We start from the raw sequence: 14,683 nt of genomic DNA on the forward strand, positions 1-14,683 counted from the left end.
ATAAAACTTGAAGCATGGAGGCATGGAACAGACTGACATACCTTGATATGGGGTTGGCAGGACAAGAAGAGATAAACCAAAGAACTTATATACTTACTAGTGACCCAGTGTGCGAAATCACGTGGCCCCGCCCACCCGCCTTGACACCCTAACCCAGCCGTGGGCAAACTATGGCCCGCGGGCCGGATCCAGCCCGTTTGAAATGAATAAAACTAAAAAAAAAAAAAAAAGACTGTACCCTTTTATGTAATGATGTTTACTTTGAATTTATATTAGTTCACACAAACACTCCATCCATGCTTTTGTTCCGGCCCTCCGGTCCAGTTTAAGAACCCATTGTGGCCCTCGAGTCAAAAAGTTTGCCCACCCCTGCCCTAACCTCTCCATCCAGAGCTCGAGCGCACCTGGCCCTGCCCCCGATCCCTCTGACCTTCTCTGGGTGCTTCAAGCCCCACCCTTGGTCCCGCTAGTCGCCTTGGGCTGGTCCCACCTCCTTCGGGCGCCTCCCCGCTTCCGCCCTGTCTCCAGAGCAACGCGGCGGCTCTGCCCAGCTGCGCACACAGCCTCCTGCTGAACGGTCGTTATGGTGTGAGGGTGTCATGACCATTAGCATATTAGCTCTTTATTATGTAGGATATGCATAGTGCATGACAAATATTTTAAGGCTAACCTTTTATCAACTCTTAACCACTGAAGATAAAGTGGAAGGTACTAGGCAAGATTGAGAAATATTAATGTCTATCTTGTTTTTCCGTTTGTAGCTTTTTCCATGCTCCATTTAGAGCCTTCTCCAAATTCAAGGAGACAACACTCTAAAATCATTATACTCTCTTCACTCATTCAAAGTAGCACATGTTATGTGATCTGCGTATGTGCACATGCATGCTTGTGTGTGTAAAAGGATAAGAGAAACAGCTGCTCACTATTTGAGAAACTGATTTAATTAAGAGTTGCAGTTCTGGAGCCGCATCAGGCCCACTCCTCCTGCAGCTGAGCCAATGGGCTCCAGGATGACACCTCCTGCAGGTGCACCAGCTGCACGTTCACGGGAGAACCCCAAGGGGAGGCCATGAACATGAGGAAAGAATGGACAGCGAAGGTTTCCATTTCAAGCAGTCTGGTAGATAGATATTTTGAAAGGTCTTTCTGCTTTAATGCAATCAATCCTGGATAAATTAAAACCAATGCACTTTTCTAACACTATTATGTTCTAAATTATCAAGCCTGCTCTCACCCATATTATAGTAGCCAATAAAAAAAACAAAACCCAAAACTTCTTAAAAGTGAATTGAAGTAACAGAGGAAATGGTGAGCATTGAGCAAAAAATGTTTAAATCAGAGCGTTAGCCTGCATGTGTACGCCGACAGGAGCACTGGGATGGGAGACAGAGCCCTGGGCATGCCATGGGGTGAGGGCTGAGCCCCAGGAAGCCAGCCAGGTCCACTGGAACTCTACATACAGCAGCGGCTCAGGCACATGCTTGCAGGAAGGCACCCCAGTAAGCCACTGGTATTGCCCACAATGAAGAAAACCAATTATGAGCCTACTAGAGGCCCGGTGCAAGGGTTTGTGCACCGGTGGGGTCCCTCAGCCTGGCCTGTGCCCTCTCGCAATACGGGACCCCCCAGGGGATGTTGGACTGCCAATTTTGGCCCAATCCCACAGGCCTGTGGGGATTGGGTTGAATCCGGCTGTCCGACATCTCCTGAGGGATGTAGTAGTGCGCGAAGCGGCAGGCAGCCGGAAGGAGCCTGAGCCTGGGCGGAGTGTTGCGCCGCTCCCACACATCATGGCCCCACTGTGCCTGCTGCTGTTGCAGCTCAGTAGCCTGCTGCCACGGAGGTGGGAGAGGCTCGTGCCTCCGCAGCTGCGCTCACTAGCCATGAGCCGGGCGTCTGGCACCCGTCAGTCAGCTGAGCAGCGCTCCCACTGTGGGAGCACACTGACCACCAGGGGGCAGCTCCTGGGTTGAGCATCTGCCCCCCGGTGGTCACTGCACGTCATAGCAACCAAACAGTTGTTCGGTTGCTTAGGCTTTTATATATATAGACTACAGGCCTGGTGCACAAAATTTGTGTGCAGGGGGGGTGTCCCTCAGCCTGGCCTGCACACTCTCCAATCCAGGACCCCTCTCATAATCCAGGACCACTGGCTCCTAACCACTCACCTGCCTGCCTGTCTAATGCCCCCAACTTCCCTCCCCTGCTGGCCTGGTCGCCCCCAACTGTCCTCCCCTGCCAGCCTGGTCACCCCCAACTGCCCTCCCCTGCTGGCCTGGATGCCCCCAACTGCCTTCCCCTGCTGGTCTGATTGCCCCTAACTGCCTCTGCCTTGGCCCCCACCACCATGGCTTTGTCCAGAAGGAAGTCGGACGTCCGGAAGATGGCCAGTCGACCCAGTCTAATTAGCATGTTACCCTTTTATTAGTATAGATAGATTATATAAGATAGGATTGCTTAAATGGGGCGGGGGGCTTTTTCAGCAGGAGGAGATGCTCTTGGCCAGCCGTGGGCAAACTACAGCCCGCGGGCCGGATCCGGCCCGTTTGAAATGAATAAAACTAAAAAAAAAAAAAAGACCGTACCCTTTTATGTAATGATGTTTACTTTGAATTTATATTAGTTCACACAAACACTCCACCCATGCTTTTGTTCCGGCCCTCCGGTCCAGTTTAAGAACCCATTGTGGCCCTCGAGTCAAAAAGTTTGCCCACCCCTGCTCTTGGCAGACAAAAATACATAATCCTTATATCTGGACTGATAGCCAGCCCTATGCACTATACTGCCAAACTGGTTATTAATTGTATGCGGGAAACGTATTTATACGTTTTACGTTGACTGTAAGAAGTAGAGCCACCTGTTAGCGCGTGATAAAAACTACCTGCAAACAATGTATTAAAAAATTGAACCACTTTCTTACACCTTACACCAAACAGCTGTTGCCCTTAAAACCCCTCCTCAGCCCACCCCCCACCTTAGGTTCTGCCTTTGCAGTTCATCCAGATTTGGTTCTGACTGGTTGGTTTCTATGCCAGTCAGCGTCAAAAGCTCTACCTCCTAGGCAGCCATTGGCTCCTCGCAGTTCACCCAGATTTGGTTCTGATTGGTCGGTTTTTATGCCAGTCAGCAGCAAAGGCTCCACCTCCTAGGCTGCCATTGGCTCCTCTGGGAAATCCAGAATGGCCCGCCTTCATGTCGGCACCAGCCCTTCCGTCATGCCCCCAGTCCACTACTGGGTGTATCTCTGGTCACTCTGAGAAGTGGCACCTCAGGTCTGTGCTGGTGGCAATTTTGAATTCTCATCCCTGACCTAACCTTCTTACAGTGCAAGCTCCATGAAGGCAAGCATTTGTCTTGTTCATTCTTAGTTCACTCATAGACTTTACCTGTGTCTATGAACTATGCTAGCACCACATGGTGACCGGTCAAACAGTCGTCACGGTCGTCATGGTCACTGCCTTTTTATATATATAGATAATTTAGAAAATCAAGCTCGAAGGAAAGAAGCCACCATGAGTGAGTCAACAGAAACAAAAAAAATAAGTTTCCAACCCTGCAAGGACTTTAAGTATTATGATTACCAAACATAAATTTTTAAAATTAGTTTTAGCAATAAAAGAGCAACTAAAACATGGTTAAGCATAGAGAGATTATGAATAATGGCATTGCATTATTTGAAAAAGATCCAGATAGAATTTACTTGTTATTTATTTATTTTTATTATTTTTGTTAATCCTCACCAGAGAATATTTTTTTCCATTGATTTTTAGAGAGAGTGGTAGGGAGGGGGAGAGAAACATGGGTGTGAGAGAGACACATCGATTGGTTGCCTTCCGCAGGTGCCCCAACTGGGGTCGAGGATCAAACCTGTAACCAGGTACGTGAACCTTGGCCAGGAATTGAACTTTGGTGTGAGGGCTAACGTTCTAACCATTGAGCCCACCAGCCAGAGCTATTAGATTTTAGAATAGTTCCAGATTTACAGAAAAATTGTGAAGATAGTAGGCTCCTCATGGGGCCAATTCCTACTTTCCCATATTATCACATCTTTCAGTAGTATGCAACATTTGTTTTCATTAATGAGTCAATATCAACATATCATTAATAACTAAAATCCATAGTTTATTCAGATTAAAAAAACATAAGATAATCAATTAACTTGAATATAAATCTGAAAAAAATCATTTAGAAGGAGTGCTAAATAAACAAATGGAAAGTACCAAAGACTGTAAAAGATAGGTAGAAAAAAATGAGATCTGACATATATTGTCTACTCATAGTCCCAGAAAATGAAGAAAAAGGAGGTCATACTAAGAGAGAAAAATGACTTAGTTTTCCAGAACTAATGATGGACATTTATGCACAATTCTAAGAAGCACAACATATAAAAGAGGCTGGAGCCCAGCTAGTGTGACTTCAGTGGATTGAGTGTCAACCCATGATCCAAGAGGTTTCTGGTTCGATTCCTGGATGCTCAGGTTGTTGGCTTGATCCCCCAGTAGGGAGCACTCAGGAGGCAGCCGATCAATGTTTCCATCTCTTTCCCTTTCCCTTCCTCTCTCTTTAAAAAAATCAATAATAACGTATTTTTTTAAAAAAAGAAGAGGCTAGAGAAACAAATCCACACCTGGGACACAGTGCTGAAACTGCAGGACAGCAGAACAGAGACCGTGCAAAAGCAGCGAGGAGGAGTGATGTGACAGCAGTCTCGCAGGGACAGCAGGAGGAGTACGGGCAGCAGGACATGCACTTACAGGGGACCGAGGCAAAGCTGCATCACCAAACTCCTTGGACTTTGCCAGGGGAGCCAAAAGCCAAGACCTTTACTCAAGACGATCTAAGACGGACCATCCCAGAGTAAAACTTCCACAGATGATCTGAGATACAGGAGGGACAGACAGTGAAGAAACTCGTAGCACAAAAGAAAACCTAAATAAACACTGTGGGAATCAAGCAACTGTAACATCTTATTACAATGTTTAAACAAAGAGTTTACACCATCAAAACGTGGAACAGGAACAGAAGCACACAGAGGAGGCCAGGGCGAGGGCGGAAGCTGGGTGTGGACCCAGCACTGCTCAGCGGGTGGACAGGGTCTAACTTGACACTGTGCAAGCACAAAAGACGGCAATAAGAGGGGAACACCTTCAAACAAGTAGCAAAGGAGAGAGTACAATTAGGCTGGGGAAAAACAGGAATAAATACATAGCCAGGACCATCAGAAAGCACAAGGTAAGGGTCCAAATACAGAACCACCAGAACCAGGCACAGGGACTAATTCAGGAGATAGGAGACGCCTACAAAATAAAAATACTGATAGAATGAAAGCAAAAATATGAAAGGGACAAACCAGGCAGATATAAACAGAAAAAAAACTGGGATTAGTTACAACAGCAAATAGCGTTACTAAGGAGAACAAGGGAAATGATACAAGGTTCAATTCAGGAAGCAGACAACACTCCCCATTCGCAGGCTTAAAAACGGCCTCCTTTTGCGCTCCACCTCGTTCCCCTGCTCCAACAGACTTCAGACGCCTCTTCCCCACAGACTGGCTGATGGTCGCACTTGTGAGGAAAGGAAGTGTCTATGTCCCGACCAGTCACAGGAAGGTGTTTCAACTGCCTGGCACAGAACGATGACACCCAGCATAAGGCAGCTCCCTGCCCACTGCACCCTGCCCGCCGCTCCACAGGCTGCTTGGGAACCAGTATCCACCAGGGCCATCTTCCCAAACTGCCACCCTGCATGACTCTTCTAGGAACCCAGCCTGCAGCATGACATAGTCTGCCTGGGGGGCTCTTTGGAGGACGAGCTATCAGTGTGGCGTGATTACCAGTGAAGAGTAGCGGTCGCCAACCTTTTGGACCTCATGGACCACCAGTGGTCCGCGGACCACCAGTTGGTGACTGCTGCTTCAGAGAACCTGAAAGGTTCCAATGACGCGGAGTTTGAGAACCTGGACCCCCCCCCCCCCCCCCCCCCCGCTCAGCACCGTGAGCAGCGCCCTGAGCCTCATGCGGAGTCTCCAGGTAACAGAACCGTGTGGATATGGCTGAGTAAAGACACCAAGAAAGAAACCAGGATTCTGAAAAAAACATAGCAAGAAAGAAACCAGGATTCCGACCAAACACAGGCGGAGGCAGCGCCCTGCTGCAGACAGCTCTAATGAGTATGCACCTGGGAGAGGGGACGGCACCTTTGACACAAGCAGGGAGATGGTTATGGAGACCAAGACTATTTTTTTAAAAATATCTTTTTATTGGTTTTTAGAAAGAGAGGAAGGGAGAGCAATAGAGAGAGAGAAATATCAATGATGAGAGAGGAACATCATCGATCGGCTGCCTCTTGCACGCCCCTAGGGATGGAGCCCGCAACCCGGGCATGTGCCCTGACCAGGAAATGAACTGGCAACCTCCTGGTTCCAGGGTCCTTGCTCAACCACTGAGTCACACAACAGGGTGCCAAGACTACTCTGACCAGTGAGGCTGCAGAGGCTGTGGCAGACGCAATGACTTAGGACACATGGTGGCAGACAGGCTGTGTAGTGGACCACAGGGGTGATGACGACGGAGAAAGCCGATGGTAGAGAGACCAACACACGACAGGTGGGACATTTGGTCGAGTAGCTCCAAAGATGACTACTCTCAGATGCTCCCAGGCTGATGACAGAGGCCCCCCACACCCTGAGTTTAAGCAGAGCCTCAGAGCTCTCCTGGAAGAGGACTGTTCCTCCAGTGCCTCCGATCTGGCCGCTCATCTGTGGAGGACAGAGTCTGCAGACCCGTTCGGGGAGGACGGGAAGTGTAAGAGCAGCGGCAGAGGCCCAGGAAGAATCACAGCCTCGGCCGGATGGACCAAAACCAGCACGCCAGCCTCGGCAACACAGCCTGCAGAGTGAAGACACTCGGGCTCAGGAATGGCCCAGACACCAGTGAGTCATCTCAGACCGGGACCTCAGCCCCATCTGTCAGAGGTCAGACCAGGGGGCTCGAAGGACAGAGTGAGCTGTCCCCGGAAGGTGAATCCTCAGGAAAGCAGAAGACTGGCCTCTCCACCCCTGAGCCTTCCAGACCTGACTGGCTGCTCACAGTAAGGCTGGCGGGGGTAGGGGGGTCACGTGTGCATCCCGCTGAGGCCAGAGGAGAGATCCACCGAGTGGTGGGGAAGTGGCTCCGGCTCAGCCATCTCAGGAAGGACCAACCTGGGAAGGTGAAAATCAAGTAGTGGGGGCGTGTCCCCAAAGTGGGAACTCCCGCAGGTCCCAGAGGGGGGGATGACGATGGAGGAGTCTGAAAGGAAACGTGGCAGAGGATCAGGACTCCAAACCTGCACCTGAGCCAACGACACCTGAAAAACGCAGCCTTCAAGGTCAGGGCTGTAAGTGTGCTGCCTGCCAAGCTGACCGGGAAGACCAACACGAGGGGAAGAGATTCCTATGTATTCTTTTATGATGTTTGAATGTGTTTTTTTAAATTGTATAAACATTTGTAAATTATACTGCCCTCCATAATAAAATACTATTTGTGCAAGTTTTAAAAAGCCTATAAACAAAAATTATAAAACTCGAAACAAAGAAACATATTTGTGGGGACACTATTATAAAAAGAGGAGATTTAAGAAAACAGTTCAGAACAGCAGTCACTTCGGGGCTGGGGGGAGAGAGGCTCGCGGGGTCACAGCAGCACTCACGGCAACTCTAACTGTGCGGGACTCACCTCGCTCTTAAGGGGAGTGGTTAGTTCCCGAACGTTCGCTTGTATGACTAACCTCCATATATTACATGTAAACCGGAATGCTCAAATTACGAACTTTAAAAATCTGAAGAATGACAGAAGGCGAGGGTGGTGCAGGCGAGGGCGAGTCAGTACCCTCGGGGGATGGGAGGTCAGCAAGGAGAGAAAGGCACAGCTTTCGTGGAGGCGTGCACTCAGTCTGCCAAGGAAAAGACACGCCTTCCTGCGCAGGACTGAGGACCCACGGCCAGGTGAAGACATTCATCTGCGTGGAAGGAGATTAGAAGAAAACCGAGGGACATGATTAGTGAATTAGACAGAAGGGTAATTGTAGAGAATAGAGACAAACATGCACAGGGTCAGTTCTTTGAGAAGAACTGTGATGTCTAAAACACTGCAGGCCCTAGCCTGTTTGGCTCAGTGGATAGAGCAGCCGTGGGCAAACTACAGCCCACGGGCCGGATCCGGCCCGTTTGAAATGAATAAAACTAAAAAAAAAAAAAAGACCGTACCCTTTTATGTAATGATGTTTACTTTGAATTTATATTAGTTCACACAAACACTCCACCCATGCTTTTGTTCCGGCCCTCTGGTCCAGTTTAAGAACCCATTGTGGCCCTCGAATCAAAAAGTTTGCCCACCCCTGGGATAGAGCATCGGCCTACGGACTGAAGGGTCTGGGTTTGATTCCAGTCAAGAGCAAACCTTGGTTGCAGGCTTGATCCCCGGCAACCAATCGTTGTGTCTCTCACATCACTGCTTCTCTCTCTGTGTCTTTCCCCCTCCCTTCCACTCTCTCTAAAAACCAATGGAAAAATATCCTCGGGTGAGGATTAACAAAAAATAAGAAAACACTGTGCAGACTGGGAATCTGGGCCAGCGAGTGAAGGACCGTTCCCTCTACTGCCGGGACCCCAGCTCCCGCCCAGGCTGCTGCTGCCTTCACTTGGCCCCCAAGACCCCCCACTCCGAGTGCACGCCTCGATGACCAGGAGCTGTCGTCTTGAACTGCGAGACACGACAGACATGGTTCAGAAACGGCACCGTCTTCCTTGAAAGGGGATAGACACCGCAACTAAAATGGTTAATGTCAACACAGTTCCCACACCTCATTCACAACACGAAGGGGTGTGGCCCTTCGACAGCGGCTGCTGTAGACATTCTGGGATCTGAGCGCGAGGACAGCGCCATGTGAGAGGGGCGCGGCTCTGTCTCACCCAGGGCGACCCCAAGCACAGAAGCAGTGCAAGTCTACAGCCCTATTTTCCATGATGACGTCATTGCTGGGCCCACACAGGCATAGTCAGTCATCAATACGTATGGAGTCTGACGGTTAAACATGGTCTCAGTTTAAAGAGCTGCCAGTCACTCACTCTGCACCAGGAACTGCAGGGGACGCTGGGGACCTAGAGATGAGTACGACCCGACTCCTCCTGCCAAGGGGCTCATAGTCTAGTGCAGAGATGAACCTGCAAACAAAGAAAGAGCTTTCAGGTGACCGTTACTGAAACAGAGAGAACATGAAGGAGCACATGGGGGCGCCCAGGGAAGTGGGTAATCCAACCTTCAGGAACGAGAAGAGAGAACGCAGTCCAGGGACAAGGACATGCAGGGAGCTCGGGAGCCTGAAAGCTCTAGGGAACTTGAAAAAGCCTGAAATCAAGCCCACACCAGTATGTCTATTAAAAATAAGTATAGCCCAGCTGGTGTGGCTCAGTGGTTGAGCATCGACCTATGAACTAGTCAGGGCACATGCCCAGGTTGTGGGCTCAATCCCCAGTGTGGGGCGTGCAGGAAGCAGCCGATTAATGATTCTCTCTAATCACTGATGCTTCTCTCTCCCTTCCTCTCTGAAATCAATAAAAAGATATTTAATATCCTATCAAATTAAGAGGGAATATGCTAATTGACCCTCACGCTGTCCCAAAGATGGCGGCACCCACAGCCAATAAGGAGGGAATATGCTAACTGACTGCCCCGCCCTCCAAGATGGTGGCACCCACAGCCAATAAGGAGGGAATATGCTAATTGACTGCCCCGCCCTCAAAGATGGCGGCGCCCAGTCCCCTCAGCCCTGCTGGGGCGCCTGCCTCCAGAGTCCCCCAGTCCCCTAAGCCCCCCAGGGCCGCCCGAGGCTTGCGCTGCCGACAGTGGCAGCAGCAGAGGTGTGATGGGACGTCGCCTTCCCCTGATCACCAGGTCGCCTCCCGCCCCTCAGGGCTCCCAGACTGTGAGAGGGGGCAGGCCGGGCTGAGGGACCCCCCTCCAATGCATGAATTTCCATGCACTGGGCCTCTAGTGTATGTATAAAATAAGCCCCCAAAAATGAGCTCTTTAATTATAGGCGACCCATCTATTATTTATACCAAATAATTTACATCTTCTGTTGGACTTCATGGCTGGTATGCTTGTAGTAAAACATTCATACGTGTGCAAGCCCTCCTATCTCCCCAGCCTGAAAGGACAGCATGTGGGCTGAGGTCCTGTTCACAGGGAAAGGCGCTGCAGGCAGCTGCCACATGTGGGCGCACTCCCGCCGCTCACCTGAAGCTCCAGAATCAGCTGTCCCTCTCCACATCCCAGGTCCCCAAACCCGCTGCCTGGTAGACCCTTGGGCACTCATCAGCACCCCCTCCTCAAATTCTTCTTCAGTGATTTTGCCTTTTTTACACTTCTTCAGTAGCCGTGTGTTGTTCAGAAGTTCCTCCATGTCCTCATCCTCAAATTCAGAACCCACCTCCCTTTTCCTTTTTTTATTAATTTTCTTTTCCCTTTTGGCCTTCTGCTTCGACCAAGCTTTATTTTTTATGAATTTTCTCCTCCCTTCATTTTCTGTTTTCTCTTTTCTCTGCTGCCAGCTGTTTCAGCCTCTGCTCTTCTCTGGTTTTATCTTTAAATGGAATGGCGTCTGTGTTGACGTCCACAGGCACGAAGTCTGGAAACTGCTTTCCTCTCAGCTCCGGCTTCTTTGGCATCTTCAGCAGGGCACCAGCAGCAACTCCCAGAACCCCTCTGCCCCATGCTCCATAGTGCGCCCCACTGCCGCTGCCCTTAAAATTCGAATACTCCTGTTCTTTTAACAGTTCTAAATCTCGGTCCATTTCTAGATTCCTTTTTTACTGCCAATTTTCAACCATTTCCAAACTATGTGAATTCCTTGCTCTCAAGATTACTCTACTCTATCAGTGATATAATGAATACAAATTCCTTGCCCTTATGAGATCAACAAACATCTGCATTATTATCGTGTGCTCTTCACTGCAGTAATTAAAAGACTTGCTGAATTCAACCTAATGCCACCTCAAATAACCCATGGCTTGTACCACCTTCGTCACTGCTGCCCACTAACTTCCTAAAACTAACTTCCTCACTGCTCCTCAACACAACTTCTCATCATCCTTTGACATTCAGCTCAAGTGTCATCTCTCCCTTTCCAGTTTTTCACTCCTTAGTGGCTCTGTTTCACAGCACTGAAACCCTGCTTATTTCTCTATCTCCCTATTACACTGTACATTTTTTTATTACGACTCATCTTTTAATAATTTTTTAACTTTTAGATTACAGTTGACATACAATATTATATTAGTTGCAGGTGTATGACATCATGATTATACATTTATATAACTTATAAAGTGATCACCGTTAAGTTTAGTACTCATCTGACACCATACATAGTTATTACAATATTGCTGACTAAATTCCCTATGCTATATTTTACAAACCCATGACTATTTTGTAAGCACCAATTTGTACTCCTTAATCCAGAGGTCCTCAAACTTTTTAAACAGGGGGCCAGTTCACTGTCCCTCAGACATTCCACACATGCGCACTGTGGGCCTGGGACGAGTTGGCTGCTAAGCAGGACAGGCAGCAGCGGCAAAAACACCTGGAGGGCCGCATGTGGCCCGCGGGCCGTAGTTTGAGGACCCCTGCCTTAATCCCTTCACCTTTTTCACCCAGTTCCCCTAAGCCTCTCCCATCTGGCAATCATCCAAACGTTCTCTGTATCTGTAAGTTTGTTGCTTTGTTTGTTCGTTTGTTTTGTTCTTTAGATTCCATATATAAGTAGAATCACATGGCTTTTCTTTCTCTGACCCACTTCACCCAGTTTAATACTCTCTAGGTCCATCCATGTTATTGCAGATGGCAAGATTTCACTCCTTTTTATGGCTGAGTCATATTCCATATCTTCTTTATCGACGAATGCCTGGATTGCTTCCATATCTTGGCTACTGTAAATGTTGCAATGAACATAGGGGTACACAGGCCTTTATGAGTTAGTGTTCTGGGATTGTAAATGTTACAATGAACACAGGGGTTCATAGGCCTTTATGAATTAGTGTTTTGGGCTTCTTTTTTTATATATATTATTGATTTTTTACAGAGAGGAGGGGAGAGGAATAGAGAGTTAGAAACATCGATGAGAGAGAAACATTGATCAGCTGCCTCCTGCACACCCCCTACTGGGGATATGCCCGCAACCAAGGTACCCTTGACCGGAATCGAACCTGGGACCCTTGAGTCCGCAGTCCGATGCTCTATCCACTGAGCCAAACTGGTTAGGGCTGTTTTGGGTTTCTTTAAATGCCCAAAAGTGAACTTGCTGGGTCCTTCTTTGACTCATAGCCTTTGTTTTAAAGTCTATTTTGTCTGATATAAGTATTGCTACTCCTCCTTTTTTTTTTCATTTCCATTTGCATAAAATGTCTTTTTCCATCTTTTTACTTTCAGTCTGTATATGTCTTTTGATATGAAGTGGGTCTTATAGGCAGCATACGTAAGGGTTTTGTTTTCTTATTCATTCAGCCACGTCTTTTGATTGCAACATTTAATACATTTACATTTAAAATAATTGTTTATAAGTAGTTGCCATTTTATTATTCATATTTTTGATCTTTTTTTTCTTCTTAAAAGAACACCTTTTAACATTTCTTGTAATACTAGTTTGGTGGTGGTGAACTCCTTAACCTTTTCTTGTCTGGGAAGCTCTTTATCTCACCTTCGATTCTAAATGATAGCCATGCTGGATAGAGTAATCTTGGTAGTAAGTTTCTGTTTTTCATCACTTTGAATATTTCTTGCCACTCTCTTCTGCCTGCAAAGTTTCTGTTGAGAAATCAACGGACAGTCTCAGGTAACTAACTGGTTTTCTCTTGTTTTTAAGGTTCTTTGTTTATAACCTTTGCCATTTTCATTATGTATCCTGGTGTGGGCTCTTTAGGTTCACCTTGTTTGGGACTCTCTGCACTTCCTATTCTTGTATATCTTTTCCCTTCGTCAGTTTAGGGAAGTTTTCAGTCATTATTTCTTCAAATTGGTTCTCAATCCCTTGTGCTCTCTCTTCTCCTTCTGACACCCCCATGATGTAAATGTTGGTAGGCTTCATGTTGTCTTAGAGGCCCCTTAAACTATCTTCTTTTTTTTTAAATTCTTTTTTCTTTTTGCTGTTCTGACTGGGTGTTTTCTCTACCTCGTCTTCCAAATTGCAGATATGATCCTCTCCTTCATGTAATATACTGTTGATTTCCTCTTAATGTATTCTTCACTTCAATAATTATTGTCTTCATTTCTGACTGGTTCATTTTTATGTTTTCTACCTCCATTTGTATATTTCCTATCTCTTTGTTGAAGTTCTCACTGAGATCATTGAGCATCCTTATAGCCAGTGTTTTGAACTCTGCATCTGGTAGATTGCTTGTCTCCATTTTGTTTAGTTTTTTTTCTGGAATTTTGTTTTGTTCTTTCATTTGGGACATGTTTGTCTCCTCATTTTGGGGGACTCTTTGGGTTTGTTTCTATGTATTAGGAAGATGTGCTACATCTCCCAGTCCTGGCAGTGTGCCCTTATGTAGTAAGTGTCCTGGGGGGGTCAGTGGTAGTCTGCCTGTCAACTGAGTTAGTGCTCCAGGTGTGTGCCCTGTGTGGGTTGTGTGTGCCCTCCTGTTGTAGCTGAGCCATGATTACTGCTGGCACCTCAATGAAAGGGACGGCCCCTCAGGCTGACTGGCTGTGAGGGATGGCTGTGACTATAGCAGAGGAGCTGCTGTGCAGAGGCTGATGCCAGGGAGCAGGATTCTCTGTGTTTGGTCTCTGGTGCCTGCTGAATCCACCTTTGGGTGTAGAAGTCATCTTTATAATTCCAGCCCCTAGCTTAGTTTTCAGTTTTTACTAACTATTCAATAAAGGTATTAAAAGAAGATTCACAATTAATAAAAAAAATTAACCCAGTAAAATTAGGGTGATTTAAAAAAAATGTATGTATAAAGCATAGAACTAAAACTTTAATAAAATTAAAATATTATAAACAAAATCCTGCACAAGTGAGACTATAAACCACCTATACCCTTTCCCATCTTTGCCCTGCTGATTCTGAGCTCCAAGTCCATAGTCACCTCACCAATGCGATCTCATATCCACAACCCAAAATAAATGCTCAATAAAAATATGTCCAGTAGATGGATTGATGGATTCTAGGAAGAGAACCAAGATGGTAGCATAGGTAAACACTGGTACTCGCCACCTCCAAAACCACAGCAAAATTACAAATAAAATACAGAACAGCCATCATGCAGAACCACCTGAAAGATGGCTGAATGGATGTCCTACAACTAGAGAAGTAAAGAAGAAAGCACACTGAGACTCGTAGGAGGGGCAGAAGCATGGAATGGGCTGGTCTGGCACCCATGTATGGGAGATAGTCTCTGCAGAGGCTGCCCGTGAGGAGCAAGGGGTATAGCCCCTCACCAGACACTCCCCAGGGTTCCAGAGCTGGGAAGAGAAGTTCCCGCAACTACAGGCTGTAAAACCAGTGTGGATTGTGGAGGCTGCTGGAATCTCAAGTGTTCCTCTTAAAGGGCCCGCACAAAATTACACAGTCCTGCTTCTTTCAAGCTCCAGCTTTGGGGGGGGGGGGGGGGCGGCCCAGACACATTCAGGGAGGAACTGGATTG

At 47.4% G+C, this 14,683-nt stretch overlaps 1 protein-coding gene across 1 annotated transcript in view; it reads right to left on the minus strand.

The window, feature by feature from the left end:
* The window catches only part of WWP1 (WW domain containing E3 ubiquitin protein ligase 1), a 78,498-nt gene that overhangs the window by 47,286 nt on the left and 16,529 nt on the right, over positions 1-14,683 (minus strand). The window contains exon 4 of the mRNA XM_023764294.1: positions 9,107-9,202. The gene's annotated coding sequence lies outside the window, so the exon portion shown is untranslated. The remainder of the gene's footprint in view (positions 1-9,106; positions 9,203-14,683) is intronic.

The sequence above is a fragment of the Myotis lucifugus genome, unplaced genomic scaffold (assembly GCF_000147115.1).
Source record: "Myotis lucifugus unplaced genomic scaffold, Myoluc2.0 scaffold_327, whole genome shotgun sequence".
Taxonomy (NCBI): domain Eukaryota; kingdom Metazoa; phylum Chordata; class Mammalia; order Chiroptera; family Vespertilionidae; genus Myotis; species Myotis lucifugus.